General features: G+C 44.5%; 1 protein-coding gene across 1 annotated transcript in view; it reads left to right on the top strand.

The window, feature by feature from the left end:
- Nucleotides 1-15,981, top strand: part of TESMIN (testis expressed metallothionein like protein) — a 38,723-nt gene that overhangs the window by 14,707 nt on the left and 8,035 nt on the right. The gene's annotated exons all lie outside the window — the stretch shown is intronic.

Below are 15,981 nucleotides of genomic sequence, written 5' to 3'. Positions count from 1 at the left end.
ACCTCTGGGCACCCACGGGGACAGAAAGCTGCAACTCCCCTTCTATAAGGGGAAAAGTAAACTCGATGAGTAAGAAATGAATATAGCATTCAGTGGCATAGTGTGGGGACGTGATCTTCAAAATGGGGACATCTCTGGAAGAAGTTACAGTTGGCAGCTTGTCCGTCAGTCAGGTGCTATGCGCTGTTTCAGATGGGGGAGAGGCGTCACTAACCAGAGGCATAGATGGCAAGGATGGCGGTGGAGAACCCTTGGGGTGAGCATGTCAGAGCAGGTGGAGGCCACGCCAGAGCAGAGAGGAGGGCGGGCTGAGCGGGGATTTAGGACTGACTGAGTGGAGTGTGCAGCGTTTGCCCAGCACACGCTCTCCAGGGTATTTGTCTTAGTTAAACCAGAGAGCAAGTGGTGTGGAGTAGCTGCTGTGCTCAGTGGCGACAGGAGACTGTCAGCAAGCGTTAAGTGTGTGCCAAGTACTCTTCGAGTTCCTGCAGGAACCCCAGACCAGGATGTGTCCCTGCCCGGAAGCAGCCAGGGTGGCAGACAGGAAGCCTGCACACTGTCTCAAGGGGTATGTCGCCGAATGAGACGGCCACACACACCCCAGGCAGAGCCCTTAGCACAATCGTGTTTTGACACATGCCCCTCCTCTTTACCAAAATCTGTTAAACTTCTTACATCACTAGTATTCTGAGTTTCTCAGTGAGCAGTATTCCTGAGCAACGCTTGGGAAATTTTCCTGAGTTTTTAACCCACAGTTCCCCGTCATGTTTAACAGCACCCGGGACACTTTTGTCTCTCCTGCTCTGATGCCCTTGAAGATGGATTCTGGGCGAATCCTTAAAGGAACAGTTAGGAGGGAGGTCCCCAATGTCCCATGGTCCACTTGAACACACTTTGATCCTGTTGTTGGTCCTCACAGTGCGGCCAGCTCTGACACTGCTACCACAGTACAAACGATGGTCTGTCTATTGTTCTCTGAGTCCTACTTTCTGTTAGTGTTCAAATTTCGGAAGATACAGAACATAAAAATGAAAAGAGCTATTTGGCGTGGGGGGCCAAGCACAATACAGGTTTAAACAGATCCAGGGAGGGGACTCTGGGAAGGGGCCAGCAAGAGGGTCCTGCTCGGCATCCCGGCTGCATCTCTGGGCACGCAGGCTGGAGCTGAGCAGGTTGGCTCCCTCCCCACGAATGTGCCTGCCGCTCCCGCTTCATGGCCAGGCACCTGTGAATAATGCCTAGGCCTGTCTGGTGGTGAGAGTCTCAGTATGTGTGCGAGAGCACCAGATGCTTAGCTAAGTCTCTTTTTAAGAGTAACAATCTGAATACATTTTCTTTTTTAATCTTTGTAGAGTAACTCTTAGTTCATGGGACACAAAGTCTAAAAAGCCATGTAACTGTACCAAATCCCAGTGTCTGAAATTGTAAGTAATCACAAATCCTTCGTTCTTAAGTAGAAATAAGGTTGTTTAGAAGTCAGTAAGTGGAGCAGCCTCCAGACAAACCTGAATGGCTAGCAGTGCACATGCTACAGCTAAGACTCAACAGCTGCCCGAAGGCTCGTCTGAAGCAGAGCGACGAGCAGCCCCTCTCTCGGCGTAAACCTGCTTCACGTCTGGTATAATCTTGACCAGCTAACTTCGTAAAGGACGCCGCCTGTGCCTCAAGTGGTGTCATTTTCTTGGGTTTCCGTTTACATTCTCTAGCCCCTCAGACAAGTGCTAAACACGGCATCCTTGTTGAGCATTAACTGTAACATTTCCACTTCCTAATCTTTAAAAGTTTGATGAATGGGTTTAATCTATATTGAACTTTCTCAGACAAATTCTCCCCTGGGAGGCTCGGTCAGCGGGGTGGTAGGGCAGACTGTCAAGCAGATTGACGGGCCAGGGTGGACATACGGCTGGAATAGGACGTGGACCTGATGCCATGCCTGACAGCACTGTGAACTTGACCTTCCTCTCCCACCCCACCAAAGGTAGTCTCTCTTATTTGTGTTGTCTGCCCTGCTCTAGGCTCCTGCTACGGGCTGCTCGTTTTCTGCCCCGAGTGCCCACCCAGCTCTAAGTGACATGTTGGAAGGGGAGAACGTGTCCTTGTTTCAGTGGCTAACAACCGTAACCACAGTCTCCACGTGATTTTTCCGTTGCAGAGCTCCTGCTGATGTCACTGAGGGCTCCATTGATGGGACAGTGATGTCGGGGGGCAGAAGCGGGTAAAAATCCGGAAGTCCATGAAACTTGTTCACAGACAAAACTGAAAAGACAAATTGATTTGTTTTAAGTTACAGCTGAAAGCTCGGGTCGACTGTATGTAAATATTTGAGCTGTCATTGGTTTAGTCTGTGCACGCGAGTCATAGACCTCTCTGAACACTGGACACGCCATGAGACAACCGATCAGGAGCTCTGAAAGTGCAGCTCGGGGTGAGGAGGAAGGAGAAGAGAGGGAAAAGCCTGGACCGTGTGACACTGTCGAGCAGAGTGGCCTGCCCAGATGGAAACTTGCGATGCGGTGGAGGACACGGTGGTAGTGTCTAGAGTGGACAGAGCCAGGAGGGGAGTGGGCTCCCATGGACAGGGGCCGCTCACTGCAGTCTGGGCTTGAGGCCTGGGGAGGCCAACTAACCCGGGAAGCCTAGAGCTGGGTATAGACGGTCACTGGGGACAAAGTGGAGTAACGCCTAAGGCCTCGGAAATAAAGTGAGTCTCCAAGACGAGGTTAACTTATTGACTGCTTCACGGTGGAAGGCCGCAGAAGTAACTTCTTGCCTAGGAGCAGGTTTCCAGGTTAGTCAGTGACTGACGCTCTAAAGAAAGAATTTACCGTCACGAGGGGCTTGGTCAGCACTGGAACGAAGGAGAGGAGGTTCAGAGTGTGTCCCGTGCTGTCTGGGGAAGAGGCACAGTCTCCGGGGCATGTGGCACGGCCTCCTCCAGAGCAGCACTGTGTGCAGGAGACTGCCCGCCCGGTGACTGCGCCTCTGACTCCGCGCTCCGCGTGCGCCCACTGCCCGGTGACTCGGCCTCCTCCGTAGCCCCACACTGAGAAGCGAGGCGCTGGATTAGAGGAGAGGAACGTTATGGCCACTGCAAGGGAGGTTATTTCCACTAGAAGTTAACACGTGGTATTCTGACCCGGAACTTGTGCTGGTGGCAATACCACCCTGTCTCTGCGTGTGTGCCACAGGCACTTGGGTTGGAAACCTTTGGCACGGGAGCAAGTGTAAGGAGTGGGTTCACTACTGCTTGCCTCGCTAGTGAGTGTGGCATACTCACCAGTAATAGTTTTTGTTTTCTTTACCTTTTTACTCCCCACAACTATGTTGTGTTCTCAAGGCAATGGAATTTAATTTTTTTAGGGTTCATTTGTCCTACTTTATTGGGAGTTGCTACTGGATAAAGGTAAAGAGGGATTACTACTAATTGGCCACTAATAAAGAGAAAAACACATTATTGTATTTTTTAAAAATCAAAGTGATACATACACAGGTAAAAACGATGACTAGAGCTAGGTTGTGATGGAAAGTCAGAGTACCCTGCCCCACCTGTCCCCCTTCTCTGGGCTCCTCCCTAGAAGCTACTGTCCTCCCAGCGTCTGTTTTCAGGCTCTCCGGGCTGACTCCCCGTCTGTAAAGACTGTGCACTGCCTCCTTGCTGTGGTAGACGGGTTCCAGGGTTGGCGCTCATCCCTGCACCTTCCTCCTCGGCGTAGAGCCAGAGCCGTCCTTTTCGGCTCCTCTCCTGGTTACCCTGGAAACTTTGAGTAATATGCTTCAAGCTTTTGTCATTGTTCCATTAGCCACAAAAAGTTAGGAATTAATTTTAAATGATAGTTAATCTGTATAATTAAAATGATGTTGATTGAAACTTAATAAAAAGGTAGAGAAATGTTTTGTGATTATTTTATTGAAAAATTTGTTGATTGTTAAAAAATGGTTTTAAGATTTTTAAAGTAGTTCGTCTGCCTTTCCATATTAACAAAGGCATATGCCTTTCTTAATCATTTTTATACGCTTTAAACGTGGATTTGCCTCACAATTGGTTTATTAAAGCATTGACTGTGAAACTCACTTTTATAACAGATCTTGTGATATAGGCGGCAGCAGAAGTGTTAGATTCTGGACATTTGGCCGGTAATCACCTAGAGCGAGAAGGAGCCCTCCGCAGCGAGGCGGAGACGTCTCTGCCTCGTCAGGAGCACGTGGAGAGGAGGAATTGGTTTTATATTATGAGTATAGTTCTTTTCAGAACAGTTTTAATTAGCCCTTTCACATATTACTTTAAACAAATTCAAACTCAGTTTTTTAAACATCCTCCATTCCGATTCAATTTATGCTGAGCTATTGGGTGGAATTTGTTGGGAGCAGTTATGTTGTTCACCTTTTTTTACCCTTATCAAATCTGAATCAAATTTTAATCATAGATTGAGCAGTCTTCAATACTGGTTTTCCAGTGGCCTTTTGTCTCTGATTAACCAGTTTAATTGATTATAATTAAGCAAAATTCTGTGGACTAGCAGGTCAAGTCTGGATGGTCATATTTTGTAGTCTCTTGTTCCTCACTCATACTTTTGATTCCTTCTTTTATATTTTAAAATATTAAGTACTTAATTTACGTTCTACAGCTTATAATCGTGATAGTTAACGTCTTTCCTGTCTGGTTCTGATGTTGGCTTCTTCTCTTGCTTTTCTCTCATTATGGCTTGTTACTTCCTGTGTTCTGTGTGGTTTCTTTATTGTGAATTAGAATCACTGGAACCTCATAAGTGGGAATGCCTTGAGGGTCCATTCCTTCAGAGAAAGTTTGTGTTTGAGTCTACTTGGGGCTTCGTGGCATTTCCAATCTGGACAACTTAAAATTTTTGTTTTAGGCCACACGATCAGCATGGATTCAGGTCTCAAACCCAAGTGAGGCCCATCCTCCCAAGCCAACGCCCAGATGGACGCGTGTTCTAGCCCTTTCTTTTGCAGGGCACTTTGTCCTAGTGCACTCTTTCATTGGGTGTTGACCCCCCACTGTTCTGGCTTTGTGTGTAGACCTGGAGCTGCCCCCCTGCCTTGAGCGCACCCTGGGATTCGGGTTAATTTATGGAAAGCACTAGAGCAACGACTGGCGTATGACAAACGTTCTTGCAGGCATTTGCCGATACTATTCTAATTGTCGTTGTCCCCCCTTCTTCCTCTGCATAGCAGTTCAAACCAAAGCCTTTCGTTCTTGGGATCAGCAGAGGCCTTAGGGTAGTGGCAGCCTTCGCCTTTAGCTTGCCCTCTGAATTTTTGCTTGCCTTTTATTTTTTGGCCTCTGCAGTGTTTCCTTAATTTTTTACCAGCTCAAATATGCATCTAAAAAGGTTTTAAATATTTAATTCAACTTTTTTTTTTATTCAGTTAATGATAGGTTACAATCTTGTGAAATTTCAGTTGTGCATTAATGTTTGTCAGTCGTGTTGTAGGTGCACCACTTCACCCTTTGTGCCCACCCCCCACCCCACCTTTCCCCTGGTATCCACTAAACTGTTCTTAGTCCATAATTTCAAATTGCTCATATGAGTGGAGTCATACACAGATTATCCTTCTCTAGCTGGCTTATTTCACTTAACATAATTCCCTCAAGGTCCATCCATGTTATTGCAAATGGAATGATTTTGTTCTGTTTTGCAGCTGAGTAGTATTGCATTGTATATATGTACCACATCTTCTTTATCCATTCGTCTGTTGATGTATTTAATTCAACTTTTAAAGTGTTTTATAGCAGGGGATTTTTCAGGATGGCCAATGAATTAAGAATGAGTTTAGAATAGATGTCATCTTAGGTCTTTTCAAACACTAAGACTCTAAAATTTGAGGAGACAGTGTGCCTGTGGGAAGTGAGCATACCACAGGGCATCGCAGGTATTTTCTTGGGCAATATTCTCACCTTCTCGTTAAGTGGCAGCGTAGGATTACCCAAAATGTGTTGGAATGTCGCCAGCCTGCCAGCACCAAAATAACCTATACCTTGAGAACAACATCTTTAATAGAGTGATGCTCCTTTGGTGTTTCACAGACAAAAGAGGGGCTGCCAAACCTCAAGTGATGCCTGCGGATGTGGTGTCCTGGGCAATCACAGGACAGTAGACTGAAGAGTAGACTGAAGAAGGGGCACAATGCAAATACCTAGTGCAAGAATACATAGACTGCGTGTGGCGGTGATAACAAAGCATGAACTCACAGGAATCAGGCATTCTCTGAACGACCACCATCGACATTCATTCATCAACCTGGAGGCAGTCCAATTTTCTGCCGTTGAGGACTTGGAACCTTAAGTCTCTCTTGACCAAGCCCGCCAAGTGGGGGAGCCTGAGACCAGCGAGGACTGTGCTTCTCCAGCTCTCTTCTTGCTGCTACCTCTGATGCTGTGACCAACCTGGCCTCTTAGGAGGGGAAAGCAATTTTGCATAGAAGGGAATGTCCACGTAAGTGGGAAGAAGGGAGTGGGAGTTTGCTGAGGGGCCAAGGTGTATATCCTGACCCAAGACATGGGTTTTCAACCCAGTCGACACTCAATCCTGAGAAAAAGGGCACGTTTGCACGACGGTAAGTCTCATAAGATGAGGACATGAGGACTACGTCTTATTTATGGCTGTATCTCTAGAGCCCAATGAGGTCCAGTGTGACACGGCTCAAAGTGAGCGGTGACTCTTGAACGGAGGCTTTAATTTAATGCAGTCAAAATTATCACTTGTCTTTATTATTAGTGCCTTTTCTTTTCAAGAAATCCGCTCATATCCCAAGGTTGAATAGTTGTGCTGTTAGAGTTTCTTCTAAAAGTTTTAAAGGTTTGCTTTTCCCCCTTGATGACTTCATGCACCTGGAATTGATTTTGGTGAATGGCATTAGGCAGCGATCTCATTTCATTTTTTTCCATATGTGCAATTAATTGTCCAGCACCATGTATTGCAAACCACTAATATAGTCCCCAGTAATCTGCAGTGCATCTCCTGTCAGCTGTCAAGCCTTGGTGTGCACGCAAGGTTGGGTTCTGGATTCTCGATCCTGCTCCATGCATGGATCCCACCTCTTGGTTGTAATGATTTGTCTGTGGATTTCCTTCACTTTCGTATTTAAATAATCGTCTTGTCTACAAATAAGGACCGTGATAGCTTTCCCATCTTTATAGTCTTTTCCTTTCCTTGCCTTACTGTCTTAGCTAGGACCTCTACTGTGGAGTGAGTGGAAGTGCTAGTACTGGGTGTTGTTGGCTTGCTGCTGATTTTAATAGAAATGCTTCTAAAATTCCCTTGCTCTGCCCTAAATAAGCTATTTGCTGTAGGTTTTGATAGATACTCTGTACTAGGTAGACAGTGTACTTAGATACCATAACAAAGACTCTAAACTACAGCCATTTCAGGGCTCACATGGCAGCTTGTCAGAATGAGTGTCTCAGCCCCCTTTTTCAGTTGCTCTGCCATCCTCAGTGGAGTGCTTCCATTCTGTGGGCTAAGAAGGCTGCTCTGGCTCCTACCCTCACACTCATTCCAGCCACTGAGGAGGAGAAAAGGGCCGGGTGGAGGCACTCTCCTTACCTGTCAAGGCATAACCAGCAATTGCCATTATCACTTCCACTCACGCTCCATTGGGCAGACCTAGTCACGTGGTCAGACTGCGCCAGGTAGGAAGCTGGGAAACGTCTTGAGTGCAGTCAAGCATAGGCTCACCTAAAATTGCTGACACTGTAGAGTGACGGGAGAGTGGAGGCTGCTGACAGCCTGCATCTCTGCTGCATGCCCACGTCAGGTTAAGGGGGTTTCCTTCTGTTCCTTGTTTCCTAAGAGCTTTTCTTTTTTGGTGCTTATTATAAATGAGTGGTGAATTTTATCAAAGGCTTTCTTCTGCATTTATTGAAATGGTCAGATTGCTTTGCTCTTTTAATCTTACAGTGTGATCCCTTAGAACAAAATTTCTAATGTTAATCCGCTCTTGTCGGCCAGGGATTGAACCCAATGTGGTTATGATATGCTGATTTTATCTTCTGTGTACACTGCAGGACTTAGTTTCCGACTGTTTTGCTGAGGATTTTTGCATCTTTTTCATGAATGAGATAGATCTGTAATTTTCCTTTATAATATTTTCTTTATTTGGTTTTGGTATAAAAATCAGTGTTTGGTATTGCCTAATAAAATGCATTGTCAGGCTTCCTCACCCTCACCCCACCCTCTTCTCTTTTTCTCTAGCCTCTGAAATGTCTGAGTGAGGTAGGATTTATTTGTTCTTTGAAGTTTGATTAAACTTTGCCTGTAAAACCTTCTGGGCCTGGTGCCTTTGGGGGTTAGAGTGGGGAAAGGGAATGGGGTACTCACTCACTTTCTCTAGTAGTTATTGCTTTCTCTAAGTTTGTATTTCTTCTTGAGTCTGTTTTGATACTTTATATTTTTCTGGAAAATTGTTGATTTCTCTAAATTTTCAGATTTATACATCTATTCATGTATTCATGTACTATTTAACTGTTATCTCTGTATCTGTAGTTATAGCCTTTTAAATTTTCTAATTTCCTGATTTTAATTTCTACTATTGTTTATTTGTACCTTTTCTCTTTCTCAATCAGTCTCATAAGAGGTTTGTCTATTTTGTCCATATTTTTAGGGCACCAGCTTTTGGTTTTATTGATTTTCTTGCTTGTATTTCTAGTTCCTATTTCAGAAGTACATTAATTTTTCTCTTTACTATTTTCTCCCTCATCCTTTTATTCTTTTACTCTCTTGTTTTGCTAGCTTTTTGTGTTAAATGCTTATTTATTTTCAGTCTTTTTTTATTTTTTAGGAAATGCACTTAAAGCTGTCAATTACCCCATGTACTGCTTTACACATCCTACAAGTTAATCTGAGGTACTTTCATTGTCCCTCACTCGAAATATTTTCTAATTTTCATTGTAATGTTCTCTTCACCTCGTGAATTATTTAGATGTACATTTTGGAGTATCCAGATATGTATGTATGTATGCATATATGTGTATGTATGTATATATTCATCTTTTAAACTACATTTTTGTTGTTAATTGTTAATTACACTGTGATCAGATAATGTGGTCTATATATCAATGCTTTGAAATTAATGAAGATTTCCTTTATGATTTAATGTTTGATCAATCTTTAATATATTCTATATTAACTTTAAAAATGTATATTCTTTGTTGGATGCATTTACTTTGCATTAGCTCAAATTTGTTAATTTTTTGGTTTAAATCTGCTAAATGCTTATTAAATTTTATTGATTTATCAGTTTTTGATAAAAATGTGTTAAGACCTCTCACTCTAATTGTGACTTTGTCTATTTTTTCCTTATAATTCCATTTTGGGTTATATATTTTGAGTCTATAGTGAAGGGCATACAAATTCATGATTGTTATATCTTTTTGGTCAGTTTTTCCATCAACTGTTAAATATACCTGTGTATCCTGTTGCTTTTTGCCTTAAATCCTTTTGTATCTGATACTGATATTGCTACACCGTGTTTTCTTTGGTTAGTATTAGCAAGTTAAGCTTCATAACATCCCTTTATTTTCACACTTTCTGTGGTGTAATTTTGTAATTTTGTCTGGGTGGCTCCTGTAATCTAAATAGAGCTGAATTTTGGAAAAGCAAGTCTAATAATCCACAGCTTTTAATAGGCTTCTTTAGTCCATTTACATTCTTTATCTCATTATTGACATATGTGGACTTATTTGTAACCTTATTTTCTTTTGAAGTTTTAAAATTTAAGTTTTTTTTTTTCAGTCAGATGGCAGCATTTCATACATACTGCTCTGCATCTTGCTTTTTTTTTTATTGTGGTAAAACATGCATAACATAAAATTTCCCAATTCAACCATTTTTAGCAGCATTAATTGCATTCACAGTGTTGTGTAACCATCACCATTATCCATTTCCAGAACTTTTTCATCATCCCAAATAGAAACTCTGTACCCATTAAGTAAACTCCCCATTGCTCCCTCTCCCGGACCCCTGGTAACCTCTATTCTACTTTTTGCCTCTGAAGTTGCCTATTCTAGGCACCTCATACACGTGGCATCATAGAATATTTTCCCTTTTGTGTCTGGCGTCTTTCACTCAGTGTAATGTTTTCAAGGTTCATCCAGGCCACAGCGTGTGTCAGTGCTTCACTCGCTTTTCAGGCTGAATGAGAGTCCAATGGTGTACAGGCGTCTATTTGCGTCCCTGCGTTCAGTTCTTCTGGGTATATGTCTAGATGTGGAACTGCTGGATTACCTGGTAATTCTAGGCTCAGCTTTGTCAGGAGACGCCATACTGTTTTCCACAGTGGCTGCACCATTTATATTCCCACCGGGAATGCACGATACCACTTGATTTCATATTTTCGGATTACTGCTCTTTCTTTGCTTCTTTTTGCCTGATACGTGTTTTAGGAAATTAGCACTGATGGCAAAGTGGAGGAAGTTGAAAGTGAGATTGGTTAGGAGGCCATCACAGCAGTGTAGACAAGAGATGAGGACGCCCTGAGCTAAGGCAGGGTGGTAGCAAGGAAAAAAACACAGATCTAAGAGAGATTTCAAACATAGGCATTGGAACATTTTTTCGCTTATTTATTCTTTCATTCCAGAAGTATTTTGAATGCCTGTGATTTCAGGAATGGGGAAGACAGAGATGAACAAGATAGTTATGGTCCCTGCCCTCTTGGTACTCACAGTGTAATGGAGGGGATGGATATTAATAAAATAGCCACGTACATAAAGGTCAGAGTGGAAATGTGGAAAATGTGGCAAAAGAGCAGTAAGAAGCGGGAAGAGTTTTGACCAAGTGTGACAGCCAGGGAAGGCTTCCCTGAGGAGGGCATTTGGATGAGGAGGAGTTAATCGGGGGGGATGGATTGAAAGTGGGTGGCTAATAGTGTTATAGGCAGAGGAAACAGCAGATGCAAAGGCCCTGTGGCAAGAGGGGGAGGGTACAGGATTCTAAGAACAGAACGGAGGTCAGTAACAATACTGGTGCAGTATTGTTTCCAATTCCAAAATGTACAAAGCAATCCAAGTGTTCATATAAGAGGAATTCTTAAATTATGATTCTGCTATAGAATGGGCTACTATGCAGTCGTTAAAATGGTGTATAAATCTGTTTACATGATATTGATAAATAATAAAAGCACGCTGGAACAGTGTATAGAATATGATCTTGTTTTTGTTTGTATATAAATGTAGTCAAACAACGTGTATTTATTTCAATATGTATGGTTTTACAGAAAAAGTCTGAAATATATTCATCAAATGATCCTCTCTAGGGAGTGGGATTCTGCGTGATTGTAATTTTTTTCTTTTTGCTTATTTATATCTAAAAAATTTCTACAACAAATGTGACTTACTTGTATCAAAAATAAATTAAAGTAAGACAGTTCTGTGCCAGAATCAGTAGACTTGGTACCCTTGGATGTGGGGAATGAGAGCAAGGTGACTGTCAGCAGTGACTCAGGTCGTGTTGTGGGTGGACGATGCCTCCGCTAGTGCGGGGAGGGGACACAGCTTGAGCAGAGTGAGACGAAGGAGAAGATCGCCAGTTAAGGCTCGGACATTCTGAGCTGGAGATAGAAATGTCTGATAGGACGTTGGGAATGTGGTTCTGGAGCGTAACGGTGTCACAAGCGGCCGAGAGCTAAAGCACAGTGAAGGGGCCCTTATGTTTTCTGAGCAGGAGGTTGTTGATTGCCCTCGAGAGCCAGTAGGGTGGAGAAGAAGATCCGAATGCAGTAGGCTAACGAAGGAGTGGGAGATGAGGAAGGAGAGGAAGGACTAGCAGCAGACAGGGGTGCCCTTTCCTGATGTTCGGGCGAGAAGAAAATCAGGATTTTAGGACAGGACACAGAGCAGGTTTGGTGAGACAGATTTAAAGATCTTCAACAGAAAGTTTAAAAAAGCAGAGGGGCAAGAGTTAATAAGTAAAACCACCCAGCAAAGTGTGTATAGCAAGAAAAGAAACATCCCTAGCCTGGACCTTGGTGAGTAAACGTAGTTGGACCAGGTGTAAAATCCTGGATTGCCAGTTTTTCTCTCAGTGCTTTGAAGATGTTATTCTGCTCTTTTCCATTGTTTCTGACAAGATGTCAGCTGTCAGTCTAGGTAATCTGTCTTTTCTCTCTGGTGCTTTTAAGAATTTCTTTTTGTCTTTGGTTTTTCTTATTTATCTTTCTTGGGGTTCATTAGGTTTCTGAAATCAGGGGACCCACAACCTTCCTCAGTTCCGGAAAATGCACAGACAGCCTCCTCCGTGCATGCCTCTGCCATGTTCTCTCTGTGCTGCTGTGCTGCTAATCAGACGCGTGAACCCCTCTAGCCGGCCGCCATTCCTCTTAACCCCTCTTCTCCATTTTTAATCTCTTTGTCTCTTTATGCTGCACCTGAATCTAATTTCTTTATATTTCAGTTTATCCTTTCTCACTTTTAATTGATTATTTTTATCCAAATTACACAAACGTATGGTTTAAAGAGCCAAATAATTATACAAGGCTTGTGACAAAAAAGTGGTGGTTCCCTGATCATTCTTCCTTATTTTTGATCTCTAGGAACTTTCAACTGAATCTTTTAATATTTGCCTCAGTAAATCTAAATAACAGGGCTGTGTTGCTGCTTCTCGGCTTTTCCGTTTGGGCACGGTCTCTTGTTCTGTACCGTGGGAGATGCGGGTGTAGCTGTGGTTCCTCTCCCCACTCACGCAGAAGCCCCTCCCAACGCACGCGCTCCCATCCCCAGACGTCAGAGACGCTTCGTATTGTTCGTATCTTATGACTGAAAACTCTGCTCGCTGCTGAGCCTTCATCCATCGTCCTTTCCTGCAGTGCTTTATTTTTTCCCTTGGATTAATGCTTAGCACTTAGTTTTCCATGCACATACGCTAACTGGAGCCTAAACTCTCCTCTGGTGGTGTAACTGTCTTTTCAACGTGCTCAAACACGTAGGCGTTCAGTCAGTTTCGTCTTGAAGAAGGCTTTCCCAGAGCCGTCCGCCCGACCCCTCTGGAGGGCTGGTTTCCAGGTCTGCGCCCGCCTCTTACCCTGCACTCTCCCTCTGCCATCAGGCCAAGGCTTTCCTTTGCTTCTTTCTCCCGTTTGTCCCCTGGCTCCTGTTATCTTCCTCACCGGTTTACTGCATCTCTTTGGTGCAGCATGTCCTCCAGTGGCTTCCTGAGAAACGGTGCTCGGAAGATCATTTTTTGCAGAACTTACATGTCTAAAAGTGTCTTGGGCTGTCCTCACACTTAGATAACCCCTTCGGATTGCACAGTTGGATTTCCAACTTCAAGTTCCAGTAGTTGAATTTTCCTTCAGAATTTTGAAAGTTTTCCTGCATTTTCTTCTAGTTTCTGATGTTGCTATTGAAATTTTGACACTTTTCTTTTTCTCGATCCTTTGTATGAAAGCTGTTATTCTTTCTGGAACCTTAGAGAATCTTCTCTTTGTTCCGAGTGCTCTGAAACTTGACAGTGAGATGTCTTGGTTTGGGTCTCCTCATCTACCCTGCTGGGCACCTGGCAGGGAAGCGTTCTTGAATTATTTTCTATCCTTCGTTCCTAAAATTCTATCCTTCTGGAACTTCTATCACAGAAATGTTGGACCTTCTACTCTGGTCCTCTACGTTTTTCTTTCTCCTGTTGTTTTTACTTTTATTGTTTTGTTCTAGTTTTCATTCCTTCTGTTAAATCTTTCGTCTCTGTGATTACTTTTATATTTTCCAGAGCATCTTTTTTATACTCTGAGTGTTTTTTAAACATCATTTCTTTTTTTTTTTTAAACCTCAACAAAATTTTTACTTGATGAGATAAGTCTAAAGTTCAGTCTTTCACAAGGAGTTGAGCATAGTCCACTCTTCTAGAGAAGTAGGGGGAAATTACCTATCAGAATTCAAGGCTTACAAAGTTACAGTAACAGTGAACATCATTTTCCTGTTTCATGGATGCAATAACTTTTCTTAATCTATCTGAGGCTGTGGACACCCTTCTCTGCCCAATTTTCTTTTCCCTGCGTAGTCTGTTCTTTAGGCCTCTGTCTTTCATATCGGAAGATTTCCTGAAGTGTCTGCTGATCTTTGGCTGTCCCTCTGCTCACATTGAAGAATGGGCATGAGCTGTCTGGGGACTCGGGGTGCAGCGGTTGGGGCTGGCCCGCGGTGGCTTCACTGCAGGCGACGTGACTGAGCTGTTTATTGGGAAGGCTCGATGTCGGACTCTTTCTCTCTCTCCCCTTGGGCTGGTCAGCTCCTCCGAGAGGGCTTTTCCAGCCTCCTGCTAGGATTCTGGGAGCCGAGCAGAAGAAGCCGGGGGCTCTCAACACCACCTCCCCTCCTTTTGTTCGTTAGATACCCCAGTCCTCAACTGTTTTACCCCCGGAGCAGCTTCAGTCTCTTGCTGCGGTGGCAGAGAGGCAGTCAACAGCTGCTGGCACGGGGGCTCACTACCTTCTAAGTGGGATTTCATGCAGTGCTGTTCTTGTCTCATCCCCCTCCCTCCACTTCAGAGCAGCCTGAGTCTTCAGAGCCCTCTCCTGCTGACTCGGGGTTCAGTGCTCTCGAGGCTGCTGTCAATTAACTCTCTCCCCTGTTTACCAGCCCCGCACCTTCTCTCGCTGTCTCCTTTCCCTGCTCTCCATCCTCGTGGTTAGGAAGGCATAGGAGGGTCTCTCACATTTTCCCCTTGCTCTCCAGCCAGGGCGCAGAGAGGGCTGTATCTCTGCTCGTTCCTTCTGTAGAGTGGATGGAGGGGAGGTGGCCTGTCACGGAGCCACGCTTGGGGAGCCACGCTTGGGGCGGGGGGAGAGTCTCTGATGCAACTTCCACCTTTGGTAGCCCAGACGCTGTCTTGTCTCCTGACTGAGCAGCCTGTTGGGACCCAAGCCCTAGGTCACTAGGCACCAGCAGACGCCCCAGGACAGTACTGGGCAGCTACAGAACCCATCCCCTCGGCTTCACAATGGCTTGTTCTTTCCACCTCTGATGATCTCCTTTATTTTCCTCTTGACGTGGACCTAAAAATATTATTTAAAAAAATTAGAACAGTAGATATTAAAGAATCATGTTTAGGACTTCTGCAACAGGAAGGTTTCCACAGACACCTAGTCTGCCAGCTTGCCAGACACGGAGGCCCTGCCTTTGTTCGTGCGGCACTATAGGCAGCTCGCCAGCTCCGCGGCAGGCACAGCCACGTGGGCCTCAGGCCTCCCTGGCAGCGCGTGAGACTGGTGGTTGGTGCCATGACTTCCATTGGACAGCTCGAGACGCCGGATGATAAATACACGGGGAGCTGGTGGCAGAGCTGATGGTAAAAACCTGGGTTTGAAGCTCTTTTTCATGATCTTCGTCTCAGACATGGGTCTTCTCTAGTCCCAATGGAAGCCGTGGAGTGGCTTCTCCACTCGAGGGGATTCTACTAACAAAACTGTTCCGTAGAACCCAGGTTCACGAACAACCCTGGCGTTGTGACCGAGCATGATAGCAGTCCTGTCATACATGTGTTTCTCCCATCCCTCATTTCTCTGTCCTCCACACAGTGACACAGGATGAAATAAGGTAAAGCCTAGGCCAGGCTCGACCTCCAGGTTGCACAGTTTCCACTCATAGTCAGGTCTGGCCAAGAGGAGAACTCACCCGCAGTCGTGCTGGGTGGATTGGGAGAGTGGTGAGCTGAGAGCTGGAAAATGGCTCTTTATTACTGGAATGTTCCCACCCACCATGTCATGGTTCTCCTGGGAGAGCGGCCGTGGGCGTTTGGGGGCCGGGGACAATTGACATCAGCGGGCATTTTCCAGGAAACTATTTTACTTTGCAAACTCCTATTTTCTGAAACTGGTGGTTTTAACTAGTTTCTCTTTCTTCTGCGTTAGTTGCTGGAGGACATCCTCCCAGGTGATCTTGTTTTTATTAAAAAAAGGAGTCAGTCGTCGACATAAAAGTTAATGGCCACAGCGTGCGGCCAGCTCTTTTCGTGCTTTGGTTTGTTTTCCTTTATG

Source organism: Equus przewalskii, chromosome 11 (genome assembly GCF_037783145.1).
Source record: "Equus przewalskii isolate Varuska chromosome 11, EquPr2, whole genome shotgun sequence".
NCBI classification, from domain to species: domain Eukaryota; kingdom Metazoa; phylum Chordata; class Mammalia; order Perissodactyla; family Equidae; genus Equus; species Equus przewalskii.
The sequence above is the reverse complement of the archived record's forward strand: the minus strand, read 5'-3'. Positions and strand labels throughout refer to the sequence as shown.